Here is an 11,650-nt window from a genome sequence, read left to right as displayed (position 1 = left end):
CCTATAACAACAAAAGCGAACAAGTGGCAAACACAACTCCAAAAAGGGATTTGATTATTATAGTTTTGTTGTTCCAAAACTAGTCATACACACTCATCTACTCAAACATGTATAGAATCTATTGCTACCATTTTATACAGTACATATGAATTGTGTTGGCTAAACACAGAAGCGGGTTGGAGCGGGTTTTTTTAATGAAAACCAGACAAGATGCCCATTGTTTTAGAAAAATAACGGAGAAGCTCAATTAAATCGACAGTTAAGAAAAACGTACAAATGTGGCGGTTACTGAAAGAAAGAAAATGCTCAAAGTGGCGGGCGGCACACGGATTTGTCGCTTTGACGTGCTTCACCCACCGAAATCCCAGCCAAACATTACTATGTTCTGCTCAACGCATTCATTGGTCATCTTAATTCATAGAAGAAGACACATAGCAATCTAATACGTAGACTTTGGAGCCAGGGAGGCGTGCTTTATTATAATCGCATGTGACTACCTTATATGTCGGCATTTCCTCTAGTTGGTCACAAGGCCGGGGAGGTCCACACGTACCCTTTTGTATTGCACCGCTCGGAGAGGACTCTCTAAAGTCGTCCAAATTTACTGACTTACTCCACATGAATCCTACCATATGCTTGCTTGCAAATGTACTTCGTCCGGTTCTTTTTTGTCTGCATATAAGTTTTATCTGAAATCAAAGTATCCATACCGTGACTAAACTTGTAGAGAAAAGTATCAACATTCACAATGCCAAATCAATATTGTTAGATTCATTGTGAAATATAGTTTTGTATTATATTATATATATAGTCACACACACACAAATCTAATACGTAGAGTAAAAAGGACTGAAGGGAGTACTAGTGAGAACTTTACCTCTTGGTTTGCTTCTTACAAGTTCTTTCCCTGAAACAACGAAAGCACACATGAATAGACTAACAGCACAGCTCGGAGGATCGTCAGTTTCATACTGTATATACGTGCATACATGTACAGCTGCCAAGACCGGCTGACCGTATCGTAACAAAATTTGATTTTTGGAACAGAAAATCTTTGTCGTTGATCATGAGCAAGGTGGCAGGGACAGGCCCTGACACCCATGCGTTGATGAGAACAGCTAGGCAGCAACTGGAGCTGCACGGTCGAGTGATTCCATGCATGCATGCGTCGTCGTCGATCGACACGCACCGGAGAGATCTGGTGAACATCGACACGCACTGGAGAGAACAGCTGGCTTGCAGCGGGCACGCACGCCAATATCGCATTCTTTTTTTTCTTGGCCTACAAGTAGTATCGATCTAGTGTGTTTTTCTTGTCAACTTGGATCGAAGCAGCACGGAAAACAAGTATAGTGGGTGTATATTCCTTGTGGGCAAGATTCTTGACAGCGCATGCCTTGCGCTTGCGCACCTCCTCTCAGTTGCCGGCAAGATCCTAGGCTGCAAGGGAACGTGCTATCAGTGCATGCATGCACGCTTCATGGTCCTGGATGTGCTTTTGATGTAAACTATTCTCACCCTATGTTCTACGCCGGCCGGGCGGTCAAAGCCGCCGTACGCATGTTCGCCAACCTCACAAGCCATCGCCATGTAGGCAAATCGCCGCGCGGGAATGAGAAAGTGGCCTAGTTCTTCGTTCAAACGGGCATCTTGAAATATTCTCCATGATTATATATAAACTGCCCTAATCAGAAAGAAGAAGAGAAAACGAAACGTTTACAGCAAGAGAGGTAATCCATGACATCATACACAATTCATTTGTTTTGTTTGTCCCAAACTACCCATGCATCGCATTGTATTTATTTGAACGATGAAGCTTTAGTCAGTTGGCAATCTCTTCCTTCTCTCACACTACGTAGCTAGCTTAGCTAGATATAAAAAAAAAAGACAAAGATATCTTTCTGAAGCGTAGAGAAAACACCCACTGACAAAACACACACACTGAACGAACGAGTCTTGGGACCTCGAGACGTGGAGCAGCACCGTCAAATACAGTTAGCTACCCGTCACCGTCCACACGTACGTGATGACTCATGACAGGAACTGAATACAACTAGTGGAGTACGTGTTGTGTCGGTACGTAGCGCATGCATGATACCCCCAGGTAGGTGACGAGGAAGGTACTCGGTTCACTTCTCCAGCCAGATCTTGAAGTTTAGTATATTCACCGAAGCAACAATTGTCGCCGTAATGTTGGTCTATGCACGTATTGCTGATCTGTCCGGGGTTTGAAAACTGATATATAATGCCGTATCTAATTTATCTTTGACGTCCCGTATCTTGCCAATTAACATGACGACAATAACAATGCCGTCTCGTTCGGTCGCGGGAGAGAGAGAGAGAGAGAGAGAGGAGCGACCTAGACGACACATCGTGCATGGTGGGGGTAGCTAGCTAGCTTTGTGAGGCAGCCGGCCAATGAGAGAGGCAAAAGCAACACGCAGAATTTCTTGAGGAAGAAGAAGCTCACCTTTCTGACTAACCTTACAGTTCTTCAAACAAAGTAATCAAAAAACATACTCCCTCCGTTTTTATTTTGTCCGCGTAGCTTTATAAACTTTGACCAAATTTATAAACAGAAATATTAACTTATACAATAAAAAATCAAGACCATTAGATTTACTATTGAATGTACTTTCGTATTATATAGATTTGCTATAGTAAATGTTTGTATTTTTTTTCTATAAATTTGGTCAAACTTCAACGAGTTTGACTTCAGTCAACTCTAATATGCAAAGTAAATAAAAACAGAGGGAGTAGTTGTACATTGAGACATATTTTTTGAGCCGATAGTACATGGAGACAATGGTCGAACACTTGTCGTGGGCAGTTGGGCCACCAAGCTCTCGATTTGTGCATGTATGATCGAGGTAATGAACCTCATCTGAAGTAGTTTATTCGAAGGACATAACGGTAACCGAGGCGGGAAACCAGGAGCGGGGAGACACTTGTATGGAGCGCAAGTCCGGGGGCCCATTGTTTAGGGATCCCCAAAAGAGGGTCGTACGATCTGCTTTGCAAGTTGATTGACTTGATGCACTTGCATCTGTACCCGAAAGCCTGCGAATATTCTCGTGTCCCAGCACGAGTCCAAGCGAAAACATTCCGGCCGAGCTCGAGGGTCGTGGTCGCATTCGCATGCATGTGAAGCGAGCCTTCGTGTAGCCCGGATCCTAGACAGTGAGCAGGCCGGGAAGGACCCTAGTCCATGCATGGCCGGGTCAAAAAGGAGAGCAAGTACCGGCCGGATCGATAATTACCATGCGTTGTACGTCTCCGCGCGGCTACGTGTGTCAGTCCGCACATGCATCATGCATGGATGCATGAATATATGCATGGGGCACGGCGCACCGCCGCCCGCAGCGTGGACGGACGTAGGGAGCCACATGCAAAGGTTGCTAGTGCTGTTGAACGTAGGAAGTACTCTAAGCTAAGTAGGTATACGTATTTTGGCTCGATCAGGTTGTGAACGGACGGCACGCGGCCGCGCGCCCATGCATCTAACGCACGTGGTAGTAGTAGTAGAGTAGTGCTACCTAGGTACGCGCGGCACCCGATCGGCTCGCAAAGTGCTGCGGGTCGGCGCGCGGAGCGCGCGCGTCCGCCTCCGCGACAGATCGGGAGCGCGCGCGCCATGCCGAGACGGCTACACGTCGTCGAAAGAGCGTTCGCTTTCGTGCGCGCGCGCGGCGGGAGAGACGGCAAGTGCGCGCCCATGCTCCTGGTTAGTGGCCCGGGACGCTCGATCGGGGTTCAGTGGTGGGGGGTCGTGGTCGGTCGGCGGTTGGAAAGGGCACGCACTTGGCACGAGCTTGCAGCCAGCGGCAGCGTTTGCACTTGGCTCGTCGAGGTTCACACATGCCTACTGTGAGTGGAGGCATCCCGACGTGTAGACGTGTGAGGGCGGCGGGGCTGGGTCCGCGTGGGGCACAGGCTACTAACCTAGGCGGCATACCGGACGGCGCAGCTACTGTCGTTGCCCACGGAATGGGTCTCTGACGACCTCTGGACTGTAGCGCTGTCACTGCCTGCCCATGGACTGCCACTGCATGCCTACCCTAGCCCGATCTCAACGGTTTTCAACCGTCGCATTTAAGTGTCGCAGATACCAAAACGTGGCATTTAAGAGGGGATGAAAGAGACAACAATAGGGAGGGGGTTGCTCGGTGGGGCAGTAGCTGACAGCAACGCGTGCAGCGTATAAGCGTCACCATCTTTTTCTTTCTTCTCTATAAAAAACTTCTAAATTTATTTTTCCATGTCAGGTGTATATACACCCAAAAAGTAAACGTCATTTCAGGAACATTTGGTCTATGGGTGTATATACACCTTATATGTAAAAGGAAACGGGGCATGGACATTTGGGTCGTGTTTGGTTGGCCGCATCGATTTTGGCTACATTGCATGTGATTCTCAGATGGGCCTGACTGCGGAAAAAAAGCCTATAAACCACCATTTGCACATAGTTTGGTTGTCCGCATATAGGTTAGCTGCATCAGGGACTAATTTTCACATGCCGTTTGGTTCGCCGCATCGCATTAGGCGCACATATGACACGCTGTTTGGTTGCAACCTGAATAATGTGCTGTCATACTTCTCACTAGCGGTGACCTTACCACACACGATCTGAACAACTTCAGTCCTAGCTACGAAACAAATTACGGTTCATCCTAACTACTATCAAATGGCAGTACACATTATTAAGAGCCATATGGCTGAATAGGGGAAAGTTCATCGTCGATGCTAACTAGATGCAAGTCCATCCTCGTCGTCTTCCTCTTTTGCCGCTGCTGGCAGTTCTTCCTCTTCCTCTTCTACTGCTATTAGTAGTTCTTCCTCTTCCTCTTCTCCTGCTGTTGCTCTTCCTCTTCTTCTTCTGCTGCTCTTCCTCTTCCTCTTCTTCAGACCCTTGTCGGACATCTATTATCCCACATTGCCTGTGCCCACTCCATTCTTTTGTTCTTCCAGGCTTCGTTGTCAAATGCCTCCACACCATGACTGGAGCTGACAACATCGTCAAGCGTCACATTTTTCTCCTTAGGCACCAGTTCATCACAACCCCATTGCAGGATCCAGTTATACATAATGCAACAAGTAAGAGCAAGCTTAACCTGAGTGGGGAAAGCGTGGATGGCTTTTGATCTAAGATCTTAAACTTGTTCTTTAGAGCTCCAAAGGCCCTCTCAACAGTAACTCTAAGGCTGGAGTGTCTGAGATTGAATAGTTCCTGTGGAGTCCTAGGATAGTTTCTACCAGCGAACTCGTTCAGATGGTACCTAGTTTTCCTGAAGGGTGGAAGAATACCTGGCCGACATGCATAGTCACCATCTCGTAGGTAGAACTTGCCATCGGGGATGTTGATGCCATCGGGACGACTCATGTTGTCATTGAGAATGTTAGCATCATGTGCTAACCCTTCCCAGCCAGCCAACACATAGGTGAACTTCAGATCGAAGTCAACAACAACAAGCACATTCTGCCTTGTGTAGTGCTTCCTCCCCCTATATGCTGCAGATTGTGACCTCAGGCCCTTTGGCAGTGACATGAGTACCATCTATTGCCCCATTGCAATCTTGAAATGGATAATGATGATTGTGTTAGTGCTCACCTTTAACAATTCAAGCATATCAAGACATGAAGTACATATCGTCAGTGCTCACCTTGAAGTATGGATACCATCTTGTGCTAGTGCAAATCTTGGTAGGAGTCCAGCCGGTTGGTGACTTGATCATCTCTCCTCTAAGCTCCCCAACAACATAGAGCACTTGCTTGAAGTACCTTGATATGGTCTCCATTGATCTCCTGAATGTGTTGTATATAACTCTGAACCTCTGGTTATGGCCAACACATGGAGGAACATGGCCACTTTCTCTTCCACACTGGCGTGGATGCTATCTTGTAGCAGCCCCCTACTCCTGACGGTCTGGACAAGTCTGGCAAATGGTGCTCTTTTCATTCGAAGCATCCACAGGGCCTCTGTGTCGTTGCAGTTGTAGATGTAGTTCAGATTGGCGATCCTCTCCTACTCCCGCATAAGCATTGGAGCATAACTGATGACATGTCTCTCACCATGATGAATAGCTCTCTTGTGCATATGAACATGAGCCATGCCTGAATCACAGCTATTAGTGCTGCTGCCTGAACTACTAGCCTCATCTGTGCGTCCATAACCTAGTCAACATCGAGGGTATGTTGAGCAATGGGGAAATCGATACTAACAACCAACCTAACACAGGGGAGAGGGGGGCGTTGCTTACTGGCATCAGAGACGCGGATGATGAAGGGGGGCCATGGCTGAGTCAAGGACTGAAGGAAATATGCCCTAGAGGCAATAATAAAGTTGTTATTTTATATTTCCTTATTGATGATAAAGCTTTATTATTCATGCTAGAATTGTATTGATCGGAAACCTAAATACATGTGTGAATACATAAAACAAATACCATGTCCCTAGTAAGCCTCTACTAGACTAGCTCGTTGATCAAAGATGGTTAAGGTTTCCTAACCATAGACATGTGTTGTCATTTGATAATGGGATCACATCATTAGGAGAATGATGTGATGGACAAGACCCATCCGTTAGCTTAGCATAATGATCGTTCAGTTTATTGCTATTGCTTTCTTCATGTCAAATACATATTCCTTCGACTATGAGATTATGCAACTCCCGGATACTGTAGGAATACCTTGTGTGCTATCAAACGTCACGACGTAAGTGGGAGATCATAAAGATGATCTACAGGTATCTCTGAAGGTGTTTGTTGAGTTGGCATAGATCGAGATTAGGATTTGTCACTCTGAGTATCGGAGAGGTATCTCTTGGCCCTCTCGGTAATACATAAGCTTGCAAGCAAACGACTAAGGAGTTAGTCACGAGGTGATGTATTATGGAACAAGTAAAGAGACTTGACAGTAACGAGATTGAACTAGGTATGAAGATAACGACGATTGAATCTCGGGCAAGTAACATACCGATGGACAAAGGGAATTACGTATGTTGTCATAACGGTTCGACCGATAAATATCTTTGTAGAATATGTAGGAACCAGTATGGGCATCCAGGTTCCTCTATTGGTTATTGACCAAAGAGGTGTATTGGTCATGTCTACATAGTTCTCGAACCCGTAGGGTCCGCACGCTTAACGTTCGTTGACGATATAGTGTTATATGAGTTATATGATTTGGTGACCGAATGTTGTTCGGAGTCCCGGATGAGATCACGGACATGACGAGGAGTCTTGAAATGGTCGAGAGGTAAAGATTGATATATAGGATGATGGTATTCGAATACCGGAAGCGTTTCGGAGGGTACCAGGTACATATCAGGTCACCGGAAAGGAGTTTCGGGCACCCCGGCAAAGATATGGGCCTTATGGGCCAAGTGAGGCAACACACCAGCCCACAAGAGGATGGTGCACCCCTATAGAAGCTGTCCCTATGAGGAGGAGAAGGAAAGAGGGGAGGGAAAGGAAAGTGTGGAGCAGGAAAGGGCGCGGCTTGGGAGGGACGCGCAAGTAGGATTCCTCCTACTTGGGCGTATCCTTTGGCTTCTCCTCCCTCCCTCCCACCTATATATATGTGGGAGGGGGTGCCTAGCACACAATAGATCAATTGTTAGCCGTGTGCGGTGCCCCCTCCATTGTTTACACCCTGGTCATATTTTTCTAGTGCTTAGGCGAAGTCCTGCGGAGATCACTTCACCATCACCGTCACCACGCCGTCGTGCTGACGGAACTCATCTACTTCCTTGATGTCTTGCTAGATCAAGAAGACAAGGGACGTCACTGAGCTAAACGTGTGCAGAACACGGAGGTGCCGTGCGTTCGGTACTTGATCGGTGACACACTCTGAAAGGGCTAGTTATCGACTAGAGGGGGGGTGAATAGGCGATTTTTATGAAAGTCTTCAAAACATGAGAGTTTCGAAGACACACAATAGAAACGACACTATTCGTATGCAGTGGAAGGTAGACTACACTAGACAAGCCGTAGTCAAGTATTCAATGAAGTGAAAGCACGAAGACTAATAGCAGCAAGGTAGTAAAGATTAGGATGGAAGATAGTATGAAGCCAATCAGAACAGGTAGTCACACAGTGAAGTCAAATAGATAATGCAAGAAGGCAATGACTTCACGAAGACAAACTGTATGTAGAGAGAAGTGAGAGATAGAACCAGTAGCTTCAGGAGGACAGGGATTTGTTCGACCAGTTCCAGTTGCTGTGACAACTGTACATCTAGTTAGGGAGGCTGAGATTCAACTCAGAAGACCGCGTCTTCACCTTATTCCCCGCCCAATCACTCTGGTAAGTCTTCAAGGTAGACTTCCGAACCTTCACAGACTCCTTCACCGGCAATCCACAATGACTCTTGGATGCTCAAAACGTGACGGCTAACCAGCTGGAGGATTCACAGTCCTCAAGTGTAACAAGTCTTCAGATCACGCGGATAAAAAGACTTTAGTGATGCCAAACACTCTTTCGGCTCTGGTTGGTTTGGGCTTTGTCCTCGCAAGGATTCTCTCTCGAAAGCTTCGGCAGTGGGTTGCTCTCAAACGACAAAAGTCGTGTACTAACTCTGAGCAGCCACCAATTTATGGTGTAGGGGGTGGGCTATTTATAGCCACTGGGCAACCCGACCTGATTTGTCCGAAATGACCCTGGGTCACTAAGGAACTGACACGTGTCACAACGGTCAGATTTCAAACGCACGCGACAACTTGACTTGGGCTACAAGTAAAGCTGACTCATCCGACTCTGGATAAGATTTGCTCTCATTGTCTTCGCTCGAAGACATAGGATGTGGTTGAGCATCACTTCAGTCACTCTGACTTTGTTCACTTGGACCCCACTTAACAGTGCGGTGGTTCCTATGACTCAACAAAGAAGAAAAGGAAACAACGAAACAACTAAGTCTTCGCGCTCCATAGTCTTCACTCAATGTCTTATCATGTCATAGTCTTCAACGTGAATAGCTTCACAGACCACCATTGTCTTCAATGTCTTCACACATTTTTAGGGGTCATCTCCGGTAGGTAAACCGAATCATTGAGGGTCTACTACCTCTGTTATCCTGCAATTCTCACAAACACATTAGTGCCTTAACCAGGTTTGTCGTCAATACTCCAAAACCAACTAGGGGTGGCACTAGATGCACTTACAATCTCCCTCCTTTTTGGTGATTGATGACAAACTGGTTGAAGTTTTCAACGGGGATAAAAGTATGTGAAATTTTAAAGGATTAAGATATTGTCTTCATAGGTGGCAAAAAGGCTCCCCCTGAAGATGTGCATATAAATGTTTTGCGTTGGAATGCAAATGCACATGGCAGGTTGTACTTGTGGAGATCCTCTTCACCATATGAAGACAATACATCATGCATGAACAAATATACAGGAATAATGACATGCATAATGAAAAATGGACGTCTGCGAAATGACTTCATGCAGGATTTATCATCGCACATGCGGAATTTATCGTTGCATCACAGAATAGCAGAAAAAGTAGCAGATGACCATCAAGTTTAAGTGTTACAACTCAAAGAACCAAATGTATCAAAAGCGAGAGTTGTAAGCACTAGGCAAAAGTATAGCAACCACCCATATGGACCTGCTTGAAGACTATCAACATATGCTTCTCCCCCTTTTGTCAGTGAGGACCAAAAAGGTTTGAAGACATAGTTTCTACTCATTCCCATGAGGAGTAGGTGAAGCAGTAGGGTCGTCGTTGAGGTTTGGTGGTGCAGAAGAACTTGATGCAGTGTCGATACGCACCGAGCTTGGAGGTGGTGAAGTGGCATCATCGGCGTCATCAAGGACTCTGGCATTTATAGTTGCTGCGGAGGAGGAGTACTCTGAATCTTCAAGAGACGGGGTTCGACGCAAGATAACATTCCTGGGAGGAGTGGAGTCGAACTTGAATCTCTCGGTGAAGCCATCGTCTTGAAGATCAGCTTCAGCACTGAGCAATGCCAGACTCTTCCAAGACCTCCGACAGGTTTCATGAGTAACAAGGTCATTCTTGGTGGCAAGGTTGCGAATGCGATTGACATCCACCAAGAGGCTTTGCATTTGACGCTTTAGCCAGTAGTGATGCTTGTCATGTTTCTGATGCAAGGCCACGAGAAGCTCTCGGTCATTGAGCCCTCGAGATCGCTTCCGATGCCTTGGAGCAATAGTGCTTTCTGTTGCTTCAGTGCGTGCACGGCGAGTGTTGTCGGCCAGCGGATAAACATGAGAAGCAGCCTGAACACCTTCAACACGCTGAGAGAAACTCTGATCATCTGCATTGTGAAGATATAGTGCTTCCTTGGCATGCTCTGGGTAGATGGCTTCGACGGACATATCAACCTCTGGCAGAAATATGAGATGATTGCACGCAGAGGGCTGATAGTCAATAGCAGAGTGAAGCTTGATCAGTCGCATAATCCAAGGAGCATAGAATTTCATACCAAATATATCTGAGCCAGATGCAGCAAATTGGTGAATGAAGAAATCCTGAGCATTGAAGCTGATGCCATTGAAAATATAGAAGACCAATGTATTCATTGCGCCTTTGAGTTTTGCTGAGGAAGAATGTCCTTTGATGGGCCATAGAGTTTGCCTGATAATGTGATAGATGGTGCGGGGTAGATACTCTAGGTCTTCAACAAAGAATTCCTTGGGATATTCAGCATCCTGTGGCAGTGGCTTCATCATGCTCAACATTTGGCTCATGTTGGGCTCTGGCTTCTAAAAGATACTTTCCAACACATTGCGGTGAAGCTGACAACCAGGTTCATAGATTTCACCTGGAGTGGATAGGCCAGTAAGCTCAATGAGGTCAAGAGCTTTGGCTTCATGATGGACATTGCCTGTCATCCACTCAAGGACCCATGTCTTCTGTTCTGAAGCCACTGTGGGGACCTTAGGCTTCGAGCCTGTCATGCTGGCAGGGAAGACAATGTGAGGTTCTTCCCGCCTTGGTGCTTCAGTTTGGGGCACAATAGGCTTCTTCTTCTTCTTGGCAGCCAGCTTGGGGTCGATGCCAGGACGCCCAAGCGCCTTGCGCTTCTCAGCTTCATTGTAAGCTTGAACACACTTGGCAACTAGATTCTTCATGCGCTCTCTTGAACCTTTGGCTTCTTCGTGCTTCTTGCGAAACGCCTCCTTGAGGTCATGCAGCATCACCTTGAAGTTTTGAACATCAGCCACGCTGAGCTTGGCCACATGCTTCTTGAACTGCTCTTTCTCATAGTCAATCTTGTTCTTCAATTCAACAATTCTCTGAGCCAGAGCCAGCTCAAGAGCAATTGCGCCTTGGAAGGCGACGCTGATGCCAATCGGGAGCTAAAGATCGTCAAAGCTGAGATTTGGGTTGTCAAAGCACTCATCAGTGAAGTTGTCAAGAATGTTCACATCGAAGAGGGGCAGATCATTGAAGATCTCCGCCTCTTGCTTGCTCTTAATCAGTTGCTCAAGAGCATCATCACCGCACTCATCGTCTGTTGACAGATCAATGGCTTCAGTCTCATTCCTCAGAACGGCAGCAGGTGTTAGGGCTTGACCAGAACTTTGAACATCTTTCTTCTGAGTCTTCTCTTTCTTCTTCGAGATGCGAGAGAGATCTTCAGAAGTGTTACTTGGAGCAGGAGGGGCAGTTGCCAATGACTTCAC

The sequence above is a fragment of the Triticum aestivum genome, chromosome 2B (genome assembly GCF_018294505.1).
Source record: "Triticum aestivum cultivar Chinese Spring chromosome 2B, IWGSC CS RefSeq v2.1, whole genome shotgun sequence".
NCBI classification, from domain to species: Eukaryota; Viridiplantae; Streptophyta; class Magnoliopsida; order Poales; family Poaceae; genus Triticum; species Triticum aestivum.
Note: the sequence above shows the minus strand (reverse complement) of the source record.